This window comes from Hylobates moloch, unplaced genomic scaffold, assembly GCF_009828535.3.
Source record: "Hylobates moloch isolate HMO894 unplaced genomic scaffold, HMol_V3 SCAFFOLD_19, whole genome shotgun sequence".
NCBI classification, from domain to species: Eukaryota; Metazoa; Chordata; class Mammalia; order Primates; family Hylobatidae; genus Hylobates; species Hylobates moloch.
The window spans coordinates 56,555,379-56,582,137 of NW_026652294.1; the positions used below are offsets into that span (position 1 = coordinate 56,555,379).

Sequence of the window (26,759 nt, forward strand, 5' to 3'; positions counted from 1 at the left end):
AGCTAGCTGCAGAAATTTGCATAAGTAGCATGGGGCCTAATGTTAATCCCCAGGACCATGGGGAAAATGTCTCCAGGCCATGTCAGAGACCTTCATGGCAGCCCCTCCCATCACAGGCCCAGAGGCCCAGGAGGAAAAAGTGGTTTCATGGACCGGACCCAGGGTCCCTGCACCATGGGCAGCCTAGGGATTTAATGCCCTGTGTCCCAGCTGCTCCAGCTGTGGCTGAAAGAGGCCAACGTATTGTAGCTCAGGCTGTGGCTTCCGAGGGTGGAAGCCCCAAGCCTTGGCAGCTTCCATGTGATATTGACCCTGTGGGTGCCCAGAAGTCAAGAATTGAGGTTTGGTAACCTCCACTGAGATTTCAGAAGATGTATGGAAATGCCTGAATGCCCAGGCAAAAGTTTGCTGCTGGGGTGGAGCCCTCATGGAGAACCTCTGCTAGGGCAGTGCAGAAGAGAAATGTGAGGTTAGAGCCCCCACACACAGTCCCTAGGCACTGCCTAGTGGAGCTGTGGGAAGAGGGCCACCGTCCTCCAGATCCCAGAATGGTAGATCCACCAATAGCTTACACTATTCATCTGGAAAAGCCACAGACACTCAACTCCAGCCTGTGAAAGCAGACTGGAAGGAGGCTGGACCCTGCAAAGCCACAGGGACGGAGCTGCCCAAGACCATGGCAACCCACCTCTTGCACCAGCATAACCTGGATATGAGACCTGGAGTCACAAGAGATCGTTTTGGAGCTTCAAAGTTTGACTGCCTCGCTGGATTTTGGACTTGCATGGGCCGTGTAACCCTTTTGCTTTGGCCAATTTCTCCCATTTGGAACAGCTGTATTTACCCAATACTGGTACGACCATTGTATCTAGGAAGTAACTAGCTTGCTTTGATTTTACAGGCTCATAGGCAGAAGGGACCAGCCTTGTCTCAGATGAGAATTTGGACTGTGGATTTTCGGATTAATGCTGAAATGAGTTAAGACTTTGGGTGACTATTGGGAAGGCATGGTTGGTTTTGAAATGTGAGGACATGAGATTTGGAAGGGCCAGGGGTGAAATAACATGGTTTGGCTGCATCCCCACCAAATCTCAACTTGAATTGTTTCTCCCAGAATTCCCACACATTAAGGGAGGGACCCAGAAGGAGGTAATTAAATTATGGGGGCCAGTCTTTCCCATGCTATTCTCTTGACAGTGAAATAAGTCTCATGAGATCTGATGGGTTTATCAGAGGTTTCCGCTTTTGCTTCTTCCTCATTTTCTCTTGCTGCCACCATATAAGAAGTGCCTTTTGCCTCCCACCATGATTCTGAGGCCTCCTCAGCCATGTGGAACTGTAAGTCTAGTTAAACTTCTTTTTGTTCCCAGTTTTGGGTCTTTATCAGCAGGGTGAAAACAGATTAATACATATAGTGACCAAAAAGTGTCAGTTCCATCAGTCCAAGTTCCTAAGTGACTTCAGTGAGCAGATCCCCTGCAGGTGATTGATGGATATGTGCCATGAGTAGGAACAATTCTGTATATTTTAAGCCAATGAGATTTTAAAGTTGTTTGTTACCACAGCATAATTGGGTTTATCGTGACTGATTCAACCTCTTTCTGTTTACATTTGGGCTTATATGATAGGCTCATTTTCAAACCTAGAAAGAAGCAAAGATTCAAATGGCAACAGAATAGTGTTCTTCTGCTAGAAAATGTTTCTAATAATTCCATTTGTCCTGTGTTAGGTCTATGTTTTCCCCTGGTGTGTCTCTTCACGCTTTGGATATCAGCGAAGGCGGTCATTGGAGAGACTGAGAAGTAATGAATGTAAGGGAAAAAAGTAAATAAATGGAAATTTGTCAGTACCCACCAAAATGGACTTATCTTGAAAATTACATAAGAATAGACCATGAAGCAAGGGAGAGGCAATCTATTTTCAATACTGGTTTTCACTGGGTTTGTTTGTTTTGTTTCGTTTTTGAGATGGAGTTTCGCTCTTGTTGCCAGGCTGAAGTGCAATGGCACAATCTCGGCTCACTGCAGCCTCTGCCTCCCGGATTCAAGCAAATCTCCTGCCTCAGCCTCTCCAGTAGCTGGGATTACAGGTGCCCACCACCACACCTGGCTAATTTGTTATATTTTTAGTAGAGACAGAGTTTCACCATGTTGGCCAGGCTAGTTGCAAACTCCTGACCTCAGGTGATCCACCCGCCTTGGCCTCTCAAACTGCTAGAATTACAGGCATAAGCCACCTTGCCCAGCCTATCATTGGGTTTTTTTTTTTTTTAAGACAGGGTCTCACTCTATCACCCAGGCTGGAATGCAGTGGCACTATCTCAGCTCACTGCAACATCCACCTCGCAGGCTCAAGCAATCCTCCACCTCTACCTCCTGAGTAGCTGAGACTCCAGGTGCCCACCACCACACCTGTCTAACTTTTGTATTTTGTAGAGATGGGGTTTACACCATGTTGCCCAAGCTGGCCTCGAACTCCTGAGCTCAAGCAATCTGCCCACCTTAGCCTCCCAAAGTGCTGGAATTACAGGTGTGAGCCACCACACCTGGCCAATACTATATCACTTTCTACGACTATATTTTTATGTCTTCCTGAGTGTGGCCAGCAGAAATATCCTTTTGACTAGATGCTACATCTACCTTTATTCTTTGGCTTAGAATATTTAATTAATTTTGATTAAAAATATAAGCTTTGGAAGATCACAATCATAATTGTTATGTTCACTACATAATAGATATACAGGAACATGTACTCGTGTATCTAATCCACAGCATCTGAGTCTGCAAGCCAAGAGAATGTGAAGCTCTTTTGGAAGATGGAACAAAATTATAACATATTGAAGAATACATAGCTCTGCTGAACAACTTATGAGTTAACTTTTGGGAAGAAATCAAGAGACAATCCCTGTAAAATTAATATTTTAAAAATAATATTTATTTTTATCAAAATAACTCACATACACTCAGAGGCAAATATTACTATCTTATAACAAAAACAGCAGTTACCTATTTGGGGTTGGGTAGAGGTAAACTCAGAATAATATGTTATTATATGGCAAGAGTAAGAAAAATGACTAAATCTAGATTAATCCCTAGTTTTGAGGACTAAGCTACTAGGTGAATGTCAGGTTCATTAATTAAGATGGGAAAGACTGGTAAGAACAGGATTTCCAGGAGAGAGGGAAAGCAAAGAATCAAGAATTCTAAATTGGACATAGAGATTTAGACATCAAAAGTGAAGATGTTGAGTAGACAGTTTTATATACAATCTGGAGCTGAGGAGATGGGTCATGGGTAAAATTACTGGTTTAGAGGTCACTTCGATGTAGATGATATTTAAAGATATTTAAATGATAGCAACTTAAGAGAAGAGAGGTTAAGAAAACTGAAGCTGACATCACTCAACATGTAGCATTCAGGCCAAGGAAGAGAAGCCAGAAAAGAAGACTGAGAAACCGTGGCCAAGAAGATTGGCAGAAAGCCAGGAGAGGTGGTGACTCTGGAGTAAGCAGGGGTTCAAAAAGGAAAAAACAGTCACCTGTGTCCATGCGGCTCACTGTTCACTATATAAACTTAGCCGTCCTTTATTTTTCTGCCTCTAATCTATGTGGCAATTTTCACAGTTCCCCTCCAATTTCTCACCACTGTGCTTTTGCTCCTATTATTCTTCTGCATTGGAATACCTCCTCACCTGTCAAAATTCTCTCTATCCACCGGGCACGGTGGCTCACACCTGTAATCCCAGCACTTTGGGAGGCCGAGGCGAGTGAATCACGAGGTCAGGAGTTCAAGACCAGTCTGGCCAACATGGTGAAACCCCGTCTCTACTAAAAAATATATATATATATACAAAAAAAGATTAGCTGGATGTGGTGGCAGGAACCTATAATCCGAGCTACTCAGGAGGCTGAGGCAGGAGAGTCACTTGAACCTGGGAGGCGAGATTGCACCACTGCACTCCAGCCCGGGCGACAGTGCAAGACTCCATCTCAAAAAAAAAAGAAAAAAAATTTATCTATCCTTCAAGACCCATCAAGAATGCCATCAACTTTGTAACATATTTCCTAGCTCCACTAATAAAATATGCTCTCTTCCTCCATACTATCTGATAGCCCATTGCATGCCAAATTTTATTCTGATTTGTACTATAATTGTTTGTATTCTTTATTCATCCTCCCTATATGACAATATAGGCCCCCCAAACCTCTCATAATGTAGCTGAGTGTCTGGTATGCAGTAGGTCCTCAATAAAAATTTTCACTAAATCAAATCCAAAAATATAAAACCCAAGCCAGGAAAAGTATCTTCAAAGGACAACCTCTTTTTTCCCTTTAGATTTCTGTCTGCCAGCACGTGGATCACCTGCACCCAAGCCCAAGAATCATTTACTCATATTCCTGGCCCTCTATAAAAAATAGTGAAAGAGATCAATCACAGAAAACAAAGGTTTTTTAAAAGTTATCTTTTTTAAAAAGACTGTGGCAAAAAAAACAAAAACAAAAAACAACCAATCTACCTACAGGAGAATGCTGGCAAAACTACTTATCCTGCCTGGGCTGAATATGTCTTGAGCTAATGGCTATTTTAAAAACCATTTAAACTAATTTTTCCCCCAGATCTTCATTATGAAAATGGCAAGTTGCAAAAGCCTAAAGGATAAAACAAGTTTTGTTATCCCTGAACCTAAAACTAAGCTACAAAGGCTGTCCTAATCCAAGCCTTGGGTTAAAAGTCAAACAGCAGAATATTAAAAATTGCTAAGAGAGTAGATCATAAATGTTCTCACCACAAAAATATGGCATGCATATGAGGTGACAGATATCTTAGTTTGATTTAATCATTTCACAATGTATACATATATCAAAACATTCCACTGTACACAATAAATATATAGAATTTTTATTTGTTAACTACACCTTAATAAAAATAAATTTTTAAAAAATAAAGTGGCAGAGGCATCTGATAAATAATAAATATCAGTTTAATAATTTTAAAAAGTCAGGCAGGCCAGGTATGGTGGCTCATGCCTGTAAATCCCAGCACTTTGGGAGGCCAAGGCAGGCAGATCACATGAGGTCAGGAGTTTGAGACCAGCCTGGCCAACATGGTGAAACCCCATATCTATTAAAAATACAAAAGTGAGCCAGGCATGGTGGCAGGTGCCTATAATCCTAGCTCCTTGGGAGGCAGAGGCAGGAGAATTGCTTGAACCTGGGAGGCAGAAGTTGTAGTGAGCTGAGACAGAGTGAGACTCTGTCTCAAGAAAAAAAACCGGCAACAACAAATAAAGTAAAATAAATAAAAATAAAAAGGCAGAAGAGCAGAAAGAACACAAGTTTTCACATAGGAAGGATATGGATTTGATTTTCAGTCCTATCATTTGATATTTTTGTAATCCTAAACAAATTTGTTGGCTTTTTTGAGCCTCAGTTTTCTCACTAGAAAAATAAAAATAAGAATAAATCTCTTGAATAATGACTGAATTACCATGAAAAGAAGTGCCTGACACAAGGTACGCTCATAATCAGTTATAACTATTAGTATTATCACAAATCCAAAGAAATTGTTTGTGGCCTTTCAAGTATTGCCTGGTGATTATTTATAGTCTGATTTAGTAATAGATACCACTAACTGAGCACCTCCTATGTGTCTTATGTGTTTTAGATTTGTAGACAAATGTAGTGACTAAGAGCATGCACTCTGGCGTCAAACTGCAGAGATTTACATTCCAGCTCCATCATATGGTAGCTGTGCGACCTTGAGAAAGTTACTTTACTTCACTTCTTATGTCTGGATTCTTCATCTGTAAAATAGAAATGATAATAGTACCTATCTCACAGGATTGTTGTGAGGATTAAATGAGATAGTGTGTATAAATTATCACCAGCTTATAGTATGTGCACAATAAATGCTAGCTAAGGTTATTATTATAATTTCCGTTTTACAGATTAGGACCCTCAGCCCTAAAGAGGGTCAGTAACTTATCCCAGGTCACACAGTTAGTTATGAGTTAACTTTTTTTTTTTTTAATTCAAGGCTGCCTTATTGCAAAGCCTATGCTTTTTTGCTAAACCATCTCTTTTTCTGTTATGTATGTCCTAAGTAAAAATCCTTATTTTTTCCTTCGATGGCTATAACAATTAGCTAGTGACAGTCTACAAGACATCAAGGAGGACCTAAGGAATAAAAGACAGCAATCAGGTCTAAAACAAATATACGTTGCTATTTCTTCTTTGTATGCACCATAGTAGCATACTGTATTTCCATTAGAAGTTACGTTAATAAGAAAATTTTTGAATGTTCTTGCTCCAAACATCAGCATATACTTGCATTCTCTTACACTGGGAAGAAAGAAAGTGGTAGAAAGAAGTCATCTGGAAGGTAGCTCTGGCTACGAATTGGAGGAAAAGGGAAGAAAGAGAGAGAAAAACAAGTTATCAATGGTACACATAGTCAGGGCCAAAACTTTATAAACCAAATAGAATTTCCACAGACCTAATGATCACTGAGAATTATCTGCCAAGCTGCTAGGTGAAACATGCTGAAAAACAGCCTGGGTCTATGGCAAACATGTTCAGCTTCATGATTTTCTTCATCCCCTCTTCTGTCTTGCACAATGTTGCCCCCAACTGTCTTCTAAAACTAATCACTCTTTCATGGTCAATGGAAACTTAGAAACCTAGATTCTCAAACTTTTGCTAAAAAAGCCCAGGTCTTTCTAGACATCTGTAGATAGATAAATAACCTAGTGATAAAGAATATACATTCTGTTCAGGTCCATACTCCAGCTCCATCCCATATTAATTATGTGATAATCCAAACTGGTTGTTTTGTGCTAAGATTCCTACTTCCTGCACTTTCAGACTCACATACTCAGAGCTAGAAAACTTTTGAGAGTACAAGGTGATAACTACTGCAAATTCACAGAAGATTACATAAGTATAAATAATCAATCTAACCTCCCTCTTCCTCTAACAGTTTCTCACAAAACTAAAAAGTTTGGAAACTCCTTTTCTTAACGCTGGCGCCAGTTCAGCCACACTCTAGAAAGTATTGGTTTCATGAACTACAATATGGAATCGTCAGAATAAAGGGGCAGGATGAGAAAAAATGACAGCATGGGCCTTTGTGGTGTATAGATTTAGTTGCTCATACAAGAACCTGGGAGGGGGAACCCCCCAAAAGATTAGTCACTTCATTTTATGTTGCAGAACTCAATTCAGGTTAACAAAGTGTTGCCAACAAAGGAGATGAGAGAATGGCAGCATTCACTTGCTCTGGACTGAATAAACAAATGCGGGATTTGTGGGCTGACTAATGTCCTGGGATAAACCAGGCAGTCAGCCAAATTCTACGAGTTTTGATGAAAAGACAGCAAGCCCACACTTTTCTTCATGAAGAGTGCTCTGTGGGAGTATTGATGTCCACATGGGCAGCCTGGGTCTTCAACTTGCCTTAAAGATTCGCCCTTATCCAGCCACAGGAAATTCTCAATGCTTCTGTAATTGAAAACCTAGATCAAATGACAAAAGCTAAATTCCTTCTTCTAGAGAAGTGTTATCTGTCATGCACCTCTTTGTAGAAACGTGTTATCATTGTCCTTTTTTAAACACTACATTACTCTGAAAATATACAGTTAGGTCACTAAAATGTGACTCTAGCTTTTCATTCATTCAGTTCATTCAGTGAATGCCTACTATGCTCTAGGGACATAGAACACTTAATGAGTCAGACATTGAAGCCCCCCATCCAGCCTTAAAATTTCAAGGGCACTGAAAAAAGTAATATAGTGCTTGTAATTTCACTGGGGGAAACTATTAAAATTTGCAATATTTTGGTGAGAGAGGCAATAAGTTTTTCAATTAAGATCTTAATACAAGTTTGTAGGGAAGTCAGAAATGAGAATGTGGAGTTTCCTTTAATCTGGCCACCAGGATCCCCCCCCACCATGATGTGAGGACCACAATCATCATTTAACCTCAGGCTAAAATAGATTTTATTACAAACCGTGCAGCTAGTGAAATGTCAAGGGTTGTTTCACAGGATCTTAACTAACACAAGAAAAACTTCCTAGCAGCAGCTGATGCAAACTCCTTTAAATGTATACGTCTAGTTTATCTATCCAGATAATAAATATACGTCGTATATGCAGGCTGAAAACAAAATCCCTGGAGTGTTTCGATGTGAGTATAATATACCCAGAAGCAAAAACTTCACTGACATAAAGGATGCATTTTATGAGTCTCCACAAAAATCTCCAACTTTTTATGAAATGTAAGGCCTTCTTAAGTAGTGTTTACTACACAGAGCTTTCATAGTTCCTATATGAATACCTACTTTCCATGATTTATCAACCCTCTAGAGTCCCAGTAGGATGCTGCCAAATTGCAAATTTAGAGAATTAGTTTTAAGAAACATTGTATATAACTGCCTTTGGAAGAAAATTCAGGTAGATTAGCAAAGATTTTAAGCAAGTCCTTTCACAAAAACCTGCAGAATTTCAAGGAGTCTGGGGTTTATGAAATCATCAAATGAATACCAAGTTTAACACATGTATGTTATTCTTATAAGCATAACTCTTTGGGAATAAAGGTATTACAAAAACAAGATTTGGAAAAGGAGGCTAGCTCTTGTTTAATTACTGTGAAGAGCAGAGAATTGAAAGAAAAACTACACACTAGTTGGAAAAGTGCTACTTGGGTTTGAAAAATAGGAAAAGAAAACCTGAGATTGGGATTGGATGATAAGCAGGTAGCAGAAGCAACAAAAAGTCTCTTTCATTTTCAGCTCAGGGGGCCCCATAAAGGAGCAGGCTGAAATGTACAGCCCACAAACCAGAGGAAGGCCTGCACAGGAAGTAGAATGGAAATTACAGTTGAATGGACTCTGAAACAGGATGAAGCCAGTCCATGTGAGGTTCATGAAAACCAAGTAGACAATATGAACCTCCAAGTGTTTCCTTGTGTCATTAACTCAATATTACATTCTGACTTCAAACACCATGGAACCACAGTAAAAAAGATGCAAAAACGGTAGCCGTTTTTTCAAAACTTCTTTCTGCTGTTTGCTTGTCAGAGCCGATCAGACTCTTCCTTGAGCATTTTGCAGGGCACACACTGGATCCCACTGAGGTGAACTATTTGAAGGGTGATATCAGATTTCCCAGCAAAATTAGATAAGCAGATTGACATGACAAGAAGCATGAGGTAGCATAAGGAGCTTCCCTAGACAGTGCCAACGAATTAGGTGCCAAAAGCCTGAGGTGGTTATTAGAAAATGATTACCACCTCCAATTGTCTTAGCACAGACTTTTCACCGCCAGAAAACTGCTACAGCAGAAGCTAGCCAAAGCAATCACTGCTCCCCTAGGAAGCATTCACTGGGAGCTCTTGCTAACATCCCCACTGTTTGAAAGTGGCTAGACAGGACAGTGACAGCAATTCCTGTTGTCAATTAAGGAGAAATTGCCCAACGAGATTTTAACTGTTAACTGGATTTCAGCCATGCTGCTCCCAAATACTCCTTCCCTTTGGTTACCTTTCAGCTGGGACTTCCTTGGCAGCCAAAGAAGTATTTCACTTCCACAGTCATCACAGCAGTACAGAGGAAGAAAAACTGAAAAGGGATCAGGACTCCCTGGCTCTATACGTAATCAATTGCAAGGCCTCTGGCCAAGCCAGGCTGCTTTTCTGTGTTCCCTTCTCCTTTAATCATACAATAGGATAATATAAAACCTACCTCACAGGATTATAGAAAAAGTCATAGGAAAGAACAGATGAGCTAAGTGCTATCAAAGGTATATACACATTTATGTACTTTAGTCTATGTGTGTACATGTATGTGTACAGTATATACACTCAACTTTTTAATGTTTCCCAATTGCATAAAAGAGAAATACAGACTTAGCAATTAGCTGGTTAAGTGATATGGACAATCTGGATATTTTAGAATAAAAATTCACCCCTTGGTTTGAGGAAAAAAAGGCAATGTCTAAATTGTTCAGTCCATTTTTAATTCTGCAAGTCCTAGCCATGGAGTCTACACAAGACAAAATTTTATGATTGCTAGGAAGGCAGAAAAAAATATTTTAAGGAAAAATAATAATAGCTACTAATTATTAAATGTTTACTATATGCTGGCCAATCTATGAAATGCTTTAGAGATATTATTTTGCTTCCGCTTAGTTACAGTCTTGTAAAGTATCTTTTTAACAATACTATACATGATGTCTTAAGTGTGTAAACAAATTGATTGTTGGAATTGAGATTCAGACTCAGGTCTGTCTTACTTCAGGGCCCTTGATCTTAATGTGAGTCATCCTAGCTCTCTGAAGAATGCCATTTTTCTCATCTGCCCCTACTCTAGGATTTAGCATTTTCTTTTGCTGTTAAAAGTTGGCCCATGTGCCCTGGCTGGTGTGTGGGCCAGTCCCTGTGGGGCCCCTTGTGTAAGAGCAGATGTACTGGAGGGTGACATAAAGGATGCAGTGTGCAGAAAGAGTTCTAAAAGCAGAGCACAAAAGAAGCTTCATAAGGAAAGCACCTTTGGGACTTATACCCAGCTTTAAAGGACTGCATTTCTTTGATAAATGTCACAGAGGCTTGTGTTTAGACAGAGTAGGAAAGAACTCTTCCTGTACTCTCCAGCCATTCCATTTAGACTAAAACTCTTCTTCAGATGTTTGGGAATAGCTGTTTGGCAACTGTTATTCAATTAGAGTTCATATCTAAAAGGTTGTTTCATATCCCTCACCTATTACCGCTGATGGTTTCTTTGGAGTAGATACATTCCAAATAGATCTCCCCGGTTTTGTTCTAGAAAGCAGTACCGACTCGGGAAAGGATTCCAGCACACCTAACAATAATGCTTGAACCCTAGAAGAACCACATAGTGTATTAGCCTAGTCATTAGATATTATTTAGAAACACCACTGGAAAATATTTAAATAATATAATTTTAGAATTAAGATTGATACTAATAGGTAAAAAGCGAATATTTGTTGAGCTCTTAAAGAATGGCAAGCGTAGTACTATACCTCTTACATGGATTATTTCATTTGTCTCACACTATCCCTATGAGGCAAGAACTGTTACGATTTCCATTCTCAAATTAGAAGACTAAGTGTTTGCCATTAAATATTTCTCATTGTCAAAACAGCCACCAACATGACAAGGAAGAGTAGATCTCAGGCAAGAGTAATATAAATTTTCACAGAGCCATCCCTCCTTAACCTCCCCACTTCTCCTGTGTTCTCCCAAATGTCTTACTCCATCATCCAAGATGGTTACAAATTTCATTCATTTGTTGTACTTTCCCCCTGACATGGATTGGATTGGTGACTGGTTATCTCCCATGAAACTCGAAAAAAAAGAAAGTAAGACCTTAAAAGAAGAAATGAAAGATATATATTTAACTCTAAAAAGGCCTGAGAATGAACTATGACTCCAATAAAAGTATGTATGTATATGTATGAAACTGATTGCAAAATGAAAAAATCCAGTGGAGACCTCTTAACTGCCAGACTAACCCCATGAACAGCCTCTTCCATGCAATTCAATGGAAATTATCCCATGGGAGTTATGTGAAAGAGAAGAAGAAAAAGTTTTGTTGAGAAATGCAGGATTGGGAGAGTTAGGCCAGCATGACGAGGAGCTTTGTTTGGTATGAACACTTTAACCAGATCTCTCCCTTTCAGAGCCTGCCCCAGCTGAGATATTTCATACCAGCAACCACCTTAGAGGCACACACTTCTGCTGAGTGCATGGGCAATGGCATTAGGACAGAAAGACATTTACAGGATGACAGTGTTGAAAAGTTGTTGAAATCCAGCTCTAAAATATACCAATTATTTATGTCATATTTTGGGTTTCCAACTCAATATTTTCTCATCCAGGTCAGGCGCACTGACTCACGCCTGTAATCTCAGCACTTTGAGAGGCTGAGGCAGGTGGATACCTTGAGCCTAGGAGCTCGAGACCAGCCTAGGCAACATGTTGAAAACCCATCTCTACAAAAAAAAAAAAATACAAAAATTAGCCGGGCATGGGAGTGCACACCAAGTAGTCCCAGCTACTCAGAAGACTGAGGCAGGAGGATGACTATAGCCCAAGAGGTTGAGGCTGCAATGAGCCATGATTGTGCCACTGCATTACAGCCTGGGCAACAGAATGATTCCCTGTCTAAACAAAAGAAAGAAAGAAAGAAAAAAAAAGTTTTCTCATCAACAGTGTCTAACCACACAAAGCTGGATTGCAAAACCTCCTTAAAGGGAAAATATTTAGAAAAGAGTTATTTGGTTCTATATTCTTTGTATCTAATTAGCTAAGTTTTGTTATGTATATGTGTAACATCTTCATAAAATGATGGAAGGAATTTTGTACAGTATAAATGAGCTATAAGAATCATAATAAATAATAATTAATATATTTCAGCATTTGTAATGTACTATAATGTTATAGATTACTCACTTCATAATTTTTGCTTGACTAATCCATCACAAGTGCTAAGTTCTTCAGCTCATTAGTTCTTGGAAGCATGGAGTTACCAATAGTAGTGAAAGGGTGCCTCTTTAATGCTCAGGATGAAATTAAATCACAGAAATAGTTGCTTCTTTCTCACCAAATCACCAGCATCTGGTATTTCCCTCTGAAACTTGTGAGGATGAAATATTTATATCAGCATATAAATGGATGCAAATAATGAGTGTCTCCTTTATACATTTTGCTGCAACAATATACCTATACATAGTTTTTTTTTTTTTTTTTGAGACGGAGTCTTGCTCTGTCGCCCAGGCTGGAGTGCAGTGGCACAATCTCGGCTCACTGCAAGCTCCGCCTCCCGGGTTCACGCCATTCTCCTGCCTCAGCCTCTCCGAGTAGCTGGGACTACAGGCGCCCGCCACCACGCCCGGCTAATTTTTTGTATTTTTAATAGAGACGGGGTTTCACCGTGGTCTCGATCGCCTGACCTCGTGATCCGCCCGCCTCGGCCTCCCAAAGTGCTGGGATTACAAGCGTGAGCCACCGCGCCCGGCCTATACATAGTTTTAAGGCTTGGGAAAAGCTATTGGGTACAGACAAAATAAAGAGGAGAAAAGAAAAAGGAAGGGAAAGGAGGTGAGAAGAGCAGAGCAATGCTTGAGCAAAGGAAGGAGATGAAAGACTATTTGTTTCATGTCTATTATTGTCATGAGTTTACCTGTATCACATGGATTTAGTCTTTACTACTACTCCAGACGTAATTTAGATCACCCTCATTTTCAGAAAAATAAACTAGGGCTCAAAGAAATGAAGTAGGCTACATTACTAAAAAGTGTTAATCATAGGATTTGATCCTAGGTCTCTGTGATTTAAAGAATCTCCATTCTCTTTCACTGTATCTCATTACCTCTCTTTCCAAGAGAAGTCTCCTTTGATGTGTGTTTTTCAATTCTTTAAGCACAGATAACATATATCTGGTGGCCAGAAAACAGAAGTCTTTTCTTTGATCTCTGCTGTTGAATCAGAATGAGGCTTACTCTTCTCATCAAAAGGGAGACTGGATGTAGAACAAAAAAGAGGCAAACGTTAATTAATCCTTTGGTTGGACTATGACCCAAACACAGCAGATATTTCCTGATCCCTCTTCATAAACACTTTTATCACCTTGGATAGCGTATGAAGCAGAGAAATACATTGAATATGGTATACCTACACTCAATAAATAGAACACAATAATAGTCCCACCTTTCAATTCTAGTGCAGATGTCAATGCCTGATTTAAACCTATGCCCCAGATCCTCCTGCCTTTTTTCTCTCTTCAAACAACTATCTATACACAGTCAAGACTCTATGACAACCTTAGCAGTTCCTCGACAGGGCAGGCAGGTAGTCCAGTGGTTAAGTACACAAGCTCAAATTCTGGCTTCATCATTGATGTGGTCTTTGACAGGAAAACTATTTAACTTCTCTCTTTCTGTGGTTTCTCAATATCTGAAATAGTGATTTATCATGATGATTTATTTCATGAAGTTGCTATTAAAATCAAACAAAATGATATGCATAAAGTTCCTAGCATAGTGCCTAAGACATAATGGGAGTCGCTGCATTTTTCTTGAATTATGGCTAGATATAGCCCTCTAATTTGTGAAGTAGACAAATTACAGTACTTTGAGGTAGCTAGGGAATCATTTGGATGGCTTCCATTTGATACAGAGAAATTTATTTGGAGGAAAAGAAGCTGAAGGGTTTCTCAAGAGACCTCAACTATTCAGGTTGTCCCAAATTTTCTTCTTATATTCTAAGTCCACTGCAAACAAAGTTTCTGCCTACTTAATGTTTAATATTTAATATAGCAAGTGAATTCATTTAAGGTCCAATTTGTGTAGTATAGTATTGTATTATTATAGGTACATATAAAATATTGTTTAATAAATGCACCTTCTGATTTATGAGCATTTTGAAGAGCTCGGACCACAATCTTGAACAATTTACTTTATGGTAGAATTTTATAGTGCTATATCTTCACTTTTATAGCATACTGCTAAGTCTATATGTTTGTTTAGTTTTCGGTGAAGAATATGACCCCCAGGATAACTTTAGACTTTAAGTGATCTACTTTTTGACCTTCATTGTGACAAAAAGCATGAGCAGCCTATACATTGCACCACTTCCTCCATCAGCACCACAGCTGCCACCAATACAACTACTGTTCCCCCAGCCTATTTTGCTTCCTAAGCATTGATGTTTAGAAAAAAAAAAATTGACTAGTTTCGTGAAGCTAAACTATTTGTACATTTGCTGAGATAATACTATGCATTTCCATTAATAATGAATACTTGTGCCAAAAGCAAACTATAAGGGTTATAGTGATGATGTGCTGGATGAGAAAACCAGAGGATTCAAATTCTACTTTCACCAGTACTTAGCAGTGTGGAGTTGAGTAAATAAACCTCTCTAAGTTTACATCTACTAAATTTAAACAAATTCAAAACAGTGACTATTTCATTAGATTAGATATTTTGATTAGTGTTAAATGTCTAATATATAATAAACACTCAACAGGTAGTAGCTATTCTATGTTAGAATACAAGCAATTCATTTTTACCTTATCATGATACTCATATTTCCCCTTCTCCTATTTTTCCTTTATCCTCTTAATCCTATTGCTTCTGTTTATAAAATCAAATCCTTTGTATAGGGAGACCACATATTAAAAGAAAATAAATACATACACACACACACACACACACACACACACACACACAAATAAATAATATTTTTCCAAAAGAAAAATACTTCTCCTCAAAGAAAAAAGTTATAAAATAAGTATTGATCATGTGAAATGTATGCATGGTGGAAATGGATCATTTAGCACTTTATAACTTGAATATAGAGTAGTATTCTCAGGAGAAAGTCAAAAAGGTTGTGTCAGCATCCTAGTGAAACATATTCAGGCACCTTTTGCCTTCAAACTTCTTTCCCAGCCAAGATGACAAATGTGGGTTAAACATTTCCTCTCTTACTGACTCATTTGGCAGAAAAAGAAGTCCAGATACCAAGAGGAATAGAAAAAAAAATGGTGGGGATACAGGCACAGGAAGGAGGGGGAGGGAGGAGAAGCATGTCATATTTCATCAAGCTATACAAAACCAATGCAGAGGATTAAAAGAAGGATGCATTGACTTTCACAGGTAAAAACCAGGTTCTGGAAATATAACAATTTTTAATGTGAATTTCACCCCAAAGAATATTAATAACTAAAGTGTTTTTTACAGAATCACTACTATAATTCAGTATTTACAGGATAATAACAAAAATATATATATGAACTTACACAGGAAAGCCAAAGATCAAATCTCCAGAGCATTCACACTCATGTATACTAACAGACCCAAAGTTACACTTTAAATGAACTACTGTGAAAAATAATCATAGTAATTGTTTGATAACTTAATTATAGGATATTCTAGGATATCCTACTAGGATATTCTACTCTGTTTCTAGGCATTTTACAATCTTTAACTAATTTGTCCCATAATAATTGCTAAAAGTAATTATGTTAATCTGCCACCATCACATCCAAATTTTTGTAAAATAGTCAGGTGTGAAATCTGAGCTGACTAAAAATAAAGTACAAATACTAAAACATCTTGTCATGTTAGTTATAGCTGACCTAGGCAAAAAAAAAAGTTTGACTTCCACTGTTCCTTCTTTCCTGCCCTTTTGCCTCATATTTATCTGATATTCATGCCTAAAATTTGTTGTGAAGATAAAATTAAATGACATACGTAAAGTCCTCAATAAATAATAGCTCTTATTACCATTGCTATGGTTACTATCATTATTTCTGTATTTTCTTTTGCCATTCCTCACGCTTGAAGGTGAATCTCATGGATAGAGTTTCCCAAAGCATGATAGGTGTAGTGCTACTAAAGACAAGATTTGGGGTGCATACAGACAAAAAAAAATTTAGTAGTAACATATTTATATTAAAGTATATTTAAAAATTTTTAACTAGCACATCAACCTAGTGATGTAACAGATATTGTTATTATTAAACAAATTTAATTAAGTTGAAAATCATAGTATATTTTCAGAAGCATAATAGTACAGATGGTATGTGAATAGCATAATCATGAAGATGGTACATAAATAACTAAAGTTTGGAAAACAATGAAATAAAGCATAAACAACTGCTTTCACAACCTAAGGAGTGGGGAAGTAGAGTCACATTTTGAAAGAAGCAAATCTTTCACCTGCTAGATTATAAATTCCTGAGGACACATAGTCTTCATCTAGGCAAGTGTATTAATATGTGCCCAAGAACTGAACACTGGATATATTTGAAGAAAATCAAAACAGTGCCTGTGTGTCTGTGTGTGTGTGAATGGATTCTGATGAGGAAAAAAAATCTTATAAAGGCAGCGAATGTGGAAAAGCCTTAATTTGTAATTCATACCTTATTCAACATCATATGTTTCTCACTGTAGAAAAAAATCTATGAGTATAAAACAGCCTTTACCAGTAACTAAAATCCATGGAGAAAAAAACTCTCAAATTACTAATAAAAGTGGAAAAGTTTTAGCCAATTATCCTTCACAACATTGGAAAAATCTAAGCACATAGTAGCATTCAGTACATGTTTGCTAAATGAATAATTGATATGGCTATTATAACTACAAATAACCTAAAACTTCAAAACCAAATAAAATACAGACCTGATAGCTCCTTACAATTTGGGGGATGGAGAGAAAAGACGCTAAAAATAAAAACAGATAGAATTGCAATTCCTGCATAAACAGTGTTACAATGACAGCCTGTTAATAGGAATATCATAAAACTCTATTGTGAATAGATTTTCCAAACATGTATACATTTCATAGTCATGAAAACACATCACTCAGTCATACATATTAAGGATATAATTGACTAGAAGGGTTTAAGTATAGCCATTCTTGTGTGATTGTGTGACAAGAGTCAGAATTCAAGAAACTTTTGCAGGAATGTAAGGTTTTTTTGAGAAGTAAATTCAGTGATATCTGTTTTGCTTTAACATAATAATGTGAAGGTTAATATTATGGACAATTTTTAAAATCTTACCGTTGGGTCTGAGTACTTGTGAAACAACATTCTGAAGACATCCAAAGACAGCACGAATGAAGACCCCCTGGACTGGTGCTTCCATTGGGCCACAGTGGTGGCCATGGGGCAAGGTGGAGTCTGAGTACTTCAGGGAGGATGGGATTTATTCTTGACTCACAACCAAACAGATGAACCAGTCTTCATGCATTCCTTAATTTTATCTGTTGCAATGCATAAATACATTTCTATGCCATCCTCTTTTAAGAGCATTTTTCACTTCCTGCTTTTTAAAGACAGAAATAATAAGGATTTGGATTACTGAGCTCTGTGAATTGTAATATTTTTCAGAATATTATAATTGTTTGTTCATAGACCCTTGAAGGCAGAAAATGTCTAGTTCACTATTATATTTCTAGTGCCCAGTGCCTGAAACATGGTTGGTAAATATTTGTTGAATTAGTTAATAAAGGTATGAATAAATGTTTTGGCCCCTAGATAGCTGGTAGAAGAAAGGGTTTAGGAAAGAAAATAGGAAAGAGAACTTCTGAAGCCCAAATTCACATTATTTATTTCTTGGCCTCTTGTGCCTACCAGGCCCAGCAGTGAATGAGCTAGCAGTGATCTCACCCGTAGAACCTGCTGGGCTAGTCCTTCAGCAAGTGAGGTGAGTCTGTCAACTCATGTAAAACATAGTAAACTTGGCTAACATATTCCCAGAACAGTGTGACTGCTCTCACCATCCAAATCTGCCCTGGTAAGCTAGATCTAATTATCCACCATGGAATTTGGCCAATTACACAGAGATTATGGTATGTTGAGAAATATGAACTTTAGCTACCCATAAATAAAAGAACAGGAATCAAGGCCACTCCCTGTTGCTTCGGTGATTTCTGAATTTTTTTTCAAAACAGACAACAGTTGCTTTGGAGTCTGTGAGTTTCCTTCTCAAGTAGATGAAAACATAAGTCAAATTGCTTTAGATTTTTATGTAAAGTATCTTCAAATGTAAAGAAAATACAGTCTGTAGTGTTTTTTCAGTAAGATTTCAACCGAAGTTCAAAGCCCTAAGAAAGTGTTTTCACCTTTCAGCAGTAGATTCAGAGAGCTTAACTCTTTCCATTTACAACAGAAGGTCACCATGCACATTATCACATGTTTATGCAGTAGAACTAGACAAAGTTTAATGTTCCCTTTTATATGTTTTCCTGGTAAACAGAAATTGTCTCAGGGTTATTATGCATGTGTGATATTGTCAAGAAACTTTCTGGGTACAGTGGGGCAAAGTCTTCTCCATAAATAAGTTAGGGTTGATTGGAGTTTTCACTTCGAAAAATATCGCACAGTAGGATCTCAACAGCTAGACAATTTCCACAGTACATTTTATTTTTGTTCATTGTTGTTATACACAACTCTTCAGGATCACACCTACTGAAGAGGTTCAGGTGCATCTGTAGCATTTGCTCTTCTCACCACTTCAGATTGTCTATTTTTCTCTCTTTTCTTTTTCTCCCAATATACTTTTCTGTTGCATTAAAGGACACCACTTTCCAACACATTTTCTCTTTATCCCAGTTTTATCTCTTATACTATCAACATTTCTGGTACATTTGTTTTCTGTTTTCATGGAAATTTTTACTTTCGCAGGCAGTTATTTAGTGAGAGAGGGAGTGGTACAAAACCACAGAAGTGACTAAGAAAAGTCAGAGAAATCAAATCTGATTCTACAGGCAGTGAGCAATAGTATAATGAATGCTGGGTTGAGATGAGAAAGCCTAGAGATACATTCTGGCACCAAAGCTTACCGTGTGGCCTGGGAAGTCAGGGAACCTTTTGAGTATTTCAGTTTCCACATTTATATAATTAAGATGCTAACACTTAATTTCTGTCTGTCTGACAGAAATGTCAATAAGATGAAATCAGACTGCATGAGAGTTTTATGTTACATTAATTTGTAAATTGTATATCTCTATATTCATGTGAGTGTGGCTATCATGATGTTAGACATCCAGCTACAAAAGAGGCATTCGTGCACACACACAGTCTCCAATCTTCTGTTTACCTTCTGTTTACTCTTGCCTAAACGGGACTAACTCAGGAATATCAAGGAGTTCATTCCTCAGAAGACGGAATCCATATACATGAACAATCTGACCATCTCTACTGTACCTTGCACAGCTGCTTGGCTTCATAAAACCTCTCCCAGTCTGCTTCATTGACAGTCTGATGTTGGTTATGATCTCCTTCTAAACCCACCACCCACATCTCCACTATAGTCTGGTTGTTTGTGAACATCTGGATTGAACTAGAATTGAGTAGAGTAATGATGTTTTGGAGTCAAATTGACTTGTGTTCAAACAGTGGCACTATAATGAAATAGCCATGACACCTTGAACTTGTCATTTAATTTCTATGAGGCTCCATTTCCTAATTTGTATATAGACGGCACTAATATCTACACCATAGAATGCTGATAAGGAATAAGCAAGATAATACATGATCACAGGCTCTTGCCTTGATCAACAGTTAGAGTGGTGCGTTAGTCGGCTAGGACTGCTGTACAAAGTGCCACAAACTGAGTGGCCTAAAAAGAGAAATTGTCTCACAGCTCTGGAAGCTAGACGTCTGAGATTAGCAGTTGGCAGGACCATCCTCTCCCTCAAGGCTACAGGGAAGAATTTATTCAAGGTCTCTTCCCTAGTTTCTGTTAATTTTGTGACTTTTAGCAGCATAACTCCAGTTTTCAGACAGCATTCTCCCAGTGCATGTCTCTATGGCCAAAATTCTCCTTTTTATAAGGACACCATGATTAGGAGCTTCTCCTATGTCAGCAAGATCGCATCTTAACTAATTATATTTGTAATGACCCTGTTTCCAAATAAGGTCACATTCTGAAGCACTAGGAGTTAGAACTTCAACATAGTCGTTTCGGGGGAACACAATTCAGCCCATAACAAATGGAATGAAAAAATTTTGAGGGCCTGAAGTTTTAGTAAAGTTTATTTAGGAGCTGAGAGCTCAGAAAAACCATGCAGTGTGCCATAGCTAATTGCTCAGCCACTTCTTACTATAATCTGTTTTTTTAAGAGACTATATAAATTATCCAAATATCTACTATCAGCTGCCATTCTACTTTGATTGTGGTGATCTGTATTTTCTCATTCCAAAAATGGAGAAAATAATGCTGGCCTCCACCTCCTGGAAGCTTACAGTCAAAATATTACAACAACAATGCTATCCACACAGATGTTAAAACACAGAGTAAACAGATGTTGCACAATTAAGACACAGCTAAAACAGTGGCTGAGTAGTTATATATGGAGAATTGACTCTTGTTGCCACAGGAAGGTGAAGGACAAGAGCAAAAAGAAAAATTATACCGGTTTCATAAAGACAGGACTGCTGAGGGACTTGAGGTGGTCCTTGCAGGGAGAGAACATGGGAAGTGCACAGGAAATTAAACCGCTAAGTTGACATGGCTTCCCCTGACTGAGATATTAATGATTCTAGTTCCACCCAGCAACAAAGTCTAAAGTTTTGGATCCCTTTTTAATGATTCTTGGCCTTAAAAAATTAGATGTCGTTTTAAGTTTTTGTCATTTTGAATATTTTTAAGGTACATTTCCCTAGAATTATTTAGTAAAGAAATTTCTAAATCCCTAAACCCATTTTCTAAAATTCTAAACCCATTAAGAATAACTATTGACAAGGAAAAAATTTCCATGTCCTAATTGGAAATTTTCTCAGATAAATGAATGTTAGGATCTCTTCCAGAGTAAGTTCCACTCCAATATAATCAAGTCAACAATGAAATTACTACTTCTAGAATACTTACTATGCATACACTATACCAGATATTGCTTGTAGTACAAAAGGAGATAAATAATTGTTTTTTAACTTTAAAAATACTTGAAACAAAGGAATACATATGCATACTTCGTTTTTACCAAATAATGGATTTTTTTTCTAGACATTATCTCCGTCATTAAAAATGCATCAGCATTGTTGGTCTCTATCACTAACCTATTATTCTGTGAGTTCCTTGACAGAAGAAATTACATCTTGTCCATATCCAACTTGTTTCTTAAACATTAAAAAAGAAAAAGTTAAAGGACTGAATTAGTACAAAAGAATAAAGTTTTATTATAGTGCAAGAGCTCAAAGCAATATCCATCCCAAGTATGGATATTTAGAATTGTTCAGATATTTGTGCTATACTCTCTTAAAAGTAAAAGATTTTTCAAAGAGGCAGCTGAGCAATTAAAGTAAGATGCACTTTGTGGTTTCTTTGAGCCCATAAATCTTGAACAGATTTATCAAATCTGCACTGGCAAAATAGTTAAGCTTGGTTGATAATTATTTTTGAATAATTAAATGAGTAAATAATTAAATAAATTAATGAATTATACTAAAGAAATTGGAGAAAAGTTGAATTTCACCTCTCTCCTCTAGGTGGCAAACTCATACCTCCTAAGTGTTTCACATTTCCTGTCTCCTAGAACTGACATATGAAAATTGCATTTAAAAAAATCCATAATTTTATGTCTGTTGTAGTGTAGAAGTAAGCAAATATATTTTCTCCCAAAAGTGCTTCCTTCAGTTTTGCATCTTTAAGCTTCTTGTCAAGAACATTGTTTATAGCAAGTCATTATGAAATATGATCGTGTAAGTACTATAAAGAAATAAAATTGTGCAAGAGGCTTTTCAAAGTACTTGTGCAAGACTGCTTTGAGTACCTTCAGATTTTCATTGCCTACTCTTAGGAAAACATTATTTTCCCTAACATTTATTATTATTCTCTAGGGTATTCATTTTCCCCTAAATATGAAAGCTAAGCCCCAGATATATTTTTTTTCCAGATTCACTGTGACCATAACAGATAAAATTGAATAAAAGCTTAATGTGTTATCCTCTAAATTGAATATAGAACCAAATGAGGTAAATTAATGCAAATACCTTGCTTTAATTTCCATTCACACTAAAATATGAGTTCCCTGAATGAATTAAATTATGCCCCCAATCTCCACTTCCCTTTGTGGTGACATAGCCTGTATTTTCTTATACAGGAAATATGACTGGAAAATGTCTTGAAGTGTCATGAAAGCTGAAGAGCAAAGCTAAAATTAATCTAAGAGCACACCAAACAGGAACAGCAAGTATTGAAGATGCCTGCCCTGTTTCCAAAAGTAAGAGGAGATAAGTAAAAAGAACAATGACATGTTATAGCCCAAGAGCTAAAATTAAATGCATATAAACAATTCTTGTGGAAACTAGAAGCCGATGTAGATTACGCAAACCAGGTAGAGTCTTGCCAGAACATGCCAGGAGAGAGTCACCCAGCATTGAGACATGGCTAGAGATAGAAGTGAGGTTAACACTGGGAAACTACAGAGGATTCTGCACTTGGATGGCAGCTGTTAAATTCTACATTAATACTGAATAGTATGTACTTTAAACCCCATTTTTCTTCTTTATCCCACTGAAGAAGCTGAAAGTTAGTTGTTCAGATACAGGAATCCAAATAACAATTTCTAGTTTATGTATGATTTCTTTAACACACATTTCTTGAACAACCACTTTAGGCCAGGCCCCATAATAGAACCCAGAGTAGAATCCTTGAATAATGCAAATATGAATAAGGCATGCATGATCCTTGCCATCAGCGTAGTGACGAAACCAGACATGTACACAAACAATTATATGAGGATGGTAAAGGGAGAAGGGGAGAAAGAATGCACAGAGCCAAATTGGTACATTGATGTCAGGGTGTGGAAGAACCACCTTTCAATCCCATCCTACATCTGGATTAATGGCAACTTGTTTGACCAGAATCTAACCACAGTATTAGTTTTGGTGGATTTTGAGTTACACCTATACAGCTGGGCCTCTAATGCAGCTAAGTCATGGAAATAGGCACAAAGTAGATATGACCACCTATAATACCTCTCCAAAGGCATTTTAGCCTTGTTTCAAGAGATCATTCTCAAAGGTTTGCATGAAAGCAGGAGTTACACAAGAAAACACCACCTGTTAAATGGACACATGACTCCTAACTTTGACATTAGAAGGCAAACATAAATCTTTTTAAGTAAACTAGTAAGCTAAAAATATATTAATAGGGGAATACAAATAAATTATAGAATACCTCACAATTTTAAAAGAATGAGGTAGCTCTAGCATGGAAGTAAAAAAATACGCATAGAAGTGAAAAAAGCAGGACAAAACAATTTAGGCTGTAGACTAACTTTGCTATTTGATGCAACTTACACACTGTTGTTATACCTCTAGAATTATAATGACAATTTTTAAATAATTTTGGGGGGCTTAGATTTGCTATTTAACCTATCAACAAATTGTGTCTTACAGTATTGTTCAAATGTAGTGTGTAAAGACTTATACTATTGGTCCTAAGCACTACTGGTTGTTTTAGGCTTTTTCTCTTTCTCTGTAGCTACTTTGCAAGCATTATCTTCATGTTTACAGCATTCAATCCAATTAGCCCATGCACAATATAATTTCAATTCAAAAGGAGAAAAGTGAATTTTGACCCACCTTTTGTTATTAAATGGATTCCCTGCCCCATATCAGCCTAAGGTAGATCTGTTATCATTTGTCTTTATTCTTCATGATAAGAAAGGAGAGAGAAAAAGAAAGGTGAAAAACGGGGCTCAAGAAAATAGAGGAGGGAAGGACTGACCATCCCTTCCAATAGTGGAAACTGAAAGTTGTCTGTTACCTGTAGCCCTTACATCTGTGGCTAAGCCAACACCCCAGGCCCTGTCCTGTGGCATCTCCTTCACTGTGATTGATGCAATTCTCCTTTAGTCAAAAAATTCTCTTTTAATTCAGTACATGTCTACAATGACTCAGGATCCTCAGATGTGATCATGGCCTCTTCTCCATCTAGAAAAATCTATAATGATAAAAAGCCAGAGTCTGACTTCTATGAGGCAAACTTATCTCTAGAAACACCACAGAAAGAAAGCCAGTGTGGCATGCACAGGATGTGGCATAAACAGCCCAATAGCTCAAACGAGCCAGTGACCTTTCACAAAGAAGACAAAGGCAAATACTCAGAGAAGCAGCCACTATATTGGTGCCAACATTCCACAAGTAGAACAGGTGCATCCAACCCCTCCTGGAACCACAGACCAAGCTAGACACACCTAGACTTTCCCACTCACGGGGCCACCAGGACTAGTCTGAATTCAAATCAATAGAAGCTTATTGCCGTGGGGATAGGTGAGACCCATGTTTGACGCCAAGCAACATATTCACGATTACCCAACAAGGAAGATAAACACATGCACCCATATCTATGTAATTCTTTTCAAAAGAACTTGAAGTAGAGCAATAAGAACTGAGAGAGAATGGTATTAGTTCTCTCGTAGTTCTTGTTGCTCTACTTCAAATTCTTTTCAAAAGAATTAGTTTCATAATTATGAAATAAGCACCAACAAGAACTAGAATTTCAGTGATGAACCAGCAAAACAGTTCCAGCTGCCCTCAGCAGCACTTATTTTCTCTAAATACATTAGTTAGACAACAAACAACCTAAAAAAAAACTAAGATAAATGTTTCAAATAATATAGCAACGATAAGAATCATTGTAGCCACCATTTATTAGGCATCTATTAGATGCCAGATATTTTGCTATATTTAGCTACCTAGCTTACTCTTCATAGTAGTCTTGTGAAGCAGGTTTTATTATCCCCATTTTACATATAAGAAAACTACATCAAATCTAAATTAAATAGCTTTCATAAAACTACCCAACTAGAATGTCACAGCCATAATCAAACTCTAGTTGAACTCCTTTCACTATACCACAGGTCAGCAAATTACAACCCTTATGTCAAATCAGTCTTGCTGCCTAATTTTATTTTTAAAAGTCTTATTGGAACATAGATACTCATTTATTCACGTATTGTCTGTGGGTGAGTCTTTATTACAACAGCAGAGATGAGTAGTTGTGACAGAAATTCAATGGCCCTCAAAAGCGAAACAAGCTACTATCAGGACCTCTATAGAAAAAGTTTGCCAACCTCTACACTGCAGTATGCCTTAAGGATTTTTAGAAGATTGAGTATGATAAACACTTTCAAAGAATGATGAAATTCTGAGAAATGGGAGTTGTCATCAATTTCTTTGTTAACAGCTACCCTAAGACATTCTGTCCAAAACCAAGTTGGAGAAAGAATAGTTGCATTTCAGAATACAAGAATTTGAATTTTATTGACTATTTCATCTCTTCCCCAATCCTAACTCGGGCTTCTTTTCACCTCAATTTCTCCCAGGATATCTCACCAAAGTAAACACCTAAGGCAGAAAGTCAGGGAGGAACACAATGAAAAAGTAGTGCTATAGCTTCACAAAACTTTTAATTCCATTTTCATTCCCACCACCTATCATAGAGGCACCCTGAAAAAAGGACATGCCAAATTTCAGGGTTTAATTAGTTTAGGCAAGCCTGGGTGGGTGACTTTATAGACCAGAATAATAGAATTTTAATATGGAAAGCACATAAAGTAATAACCAATTGAGAACCAGGTAACAACAAAGAAGAACCTTCTCTTATCTATCCCACCACATGTTCAACATGATCTGGCCTAAGGCCACATTGTATCTATTCACCAGCTTTCATATATTCATTAACTTCATGTCTTTTATGCTTTTTTAAAAAGCATGGTTTGGGGAATCAAGCATACTTGGGTTCAAACCCTGCTGTAGCCACCTACTACTTGTATAATCTTAAGCAAGTCAGTAAACCACTTTAACCCTCAGTGCAATATAAATGTAGTAGGTTTTTCATTGAGTATAAAGAAACTGGAATGAGATAGCACATTCAGTGCCAACAAAGCATCTGGCACGTAGTAGGCACTCTGTCAATAGATGGCAAACACCAGTGTTGTTCTTACAAAACAGGTGAAATTGCATCACCTCAGTCTCTTCTTGGACCAAAGTCAGCAGGTGTTGATTGTTGGAGCAAGTGGCATCTCACTACTCAAACTATGGATGATAATCTGTTGGCTGCATACTGTATAGGAAAAGCACTTTTACCTGAGAAAGCTAACTTTCAACTTTCTAATCTAGCCTTGTACCAGTTGCAAATAATTGTTATTATATGTTATGCTTTATAGACAGCCTTGTTTTTAATTATGAGGTTTTTATTGGAGTGGCAGGTTTCGGGGTAAGTCTGCCA

At 37.6% G+C, this 26,759-nt stretch overlaps 1 long non-coding RNA gene across 4 annotated transcripts in view; it reads right to left on the reverse strand.

Moving 5' to 3' along the window:
• Positions 1–26,759, reverse strand: part of LOC131381999 (uncharacterized) — a 90,066-nt gene that overhangs the window by 27,111 nt on the left and 36,196 nt on the right. The window contains exons 2-6 of one of the 4 annotated variants that reach the window (XR_009211130.1): positions 21,581–21,640; positions 13,386–13,535; positions 12,467–12,650; positions 10,759–10,873; positions 6,204–6,390 (exon numbers count right to left, since the gene is read on the reverse strand). This is a non-coding gene — a long non-coding RNA (uncharacterized LOC131381999). Of the gene's footprint in view, positions 1–6,203; positions 6,391–7,140; positions 7,513–10,758; positions 10,874–12,466; positions 12,651–13,385; positions 13,536–21,580; positions 21,641–26,759 lie in introns of those variants that run through there. The other 3 variants (XR_009211127.1, XR_009211129.1, XR_009211128.1) reach the window with 3 other exon arrangements.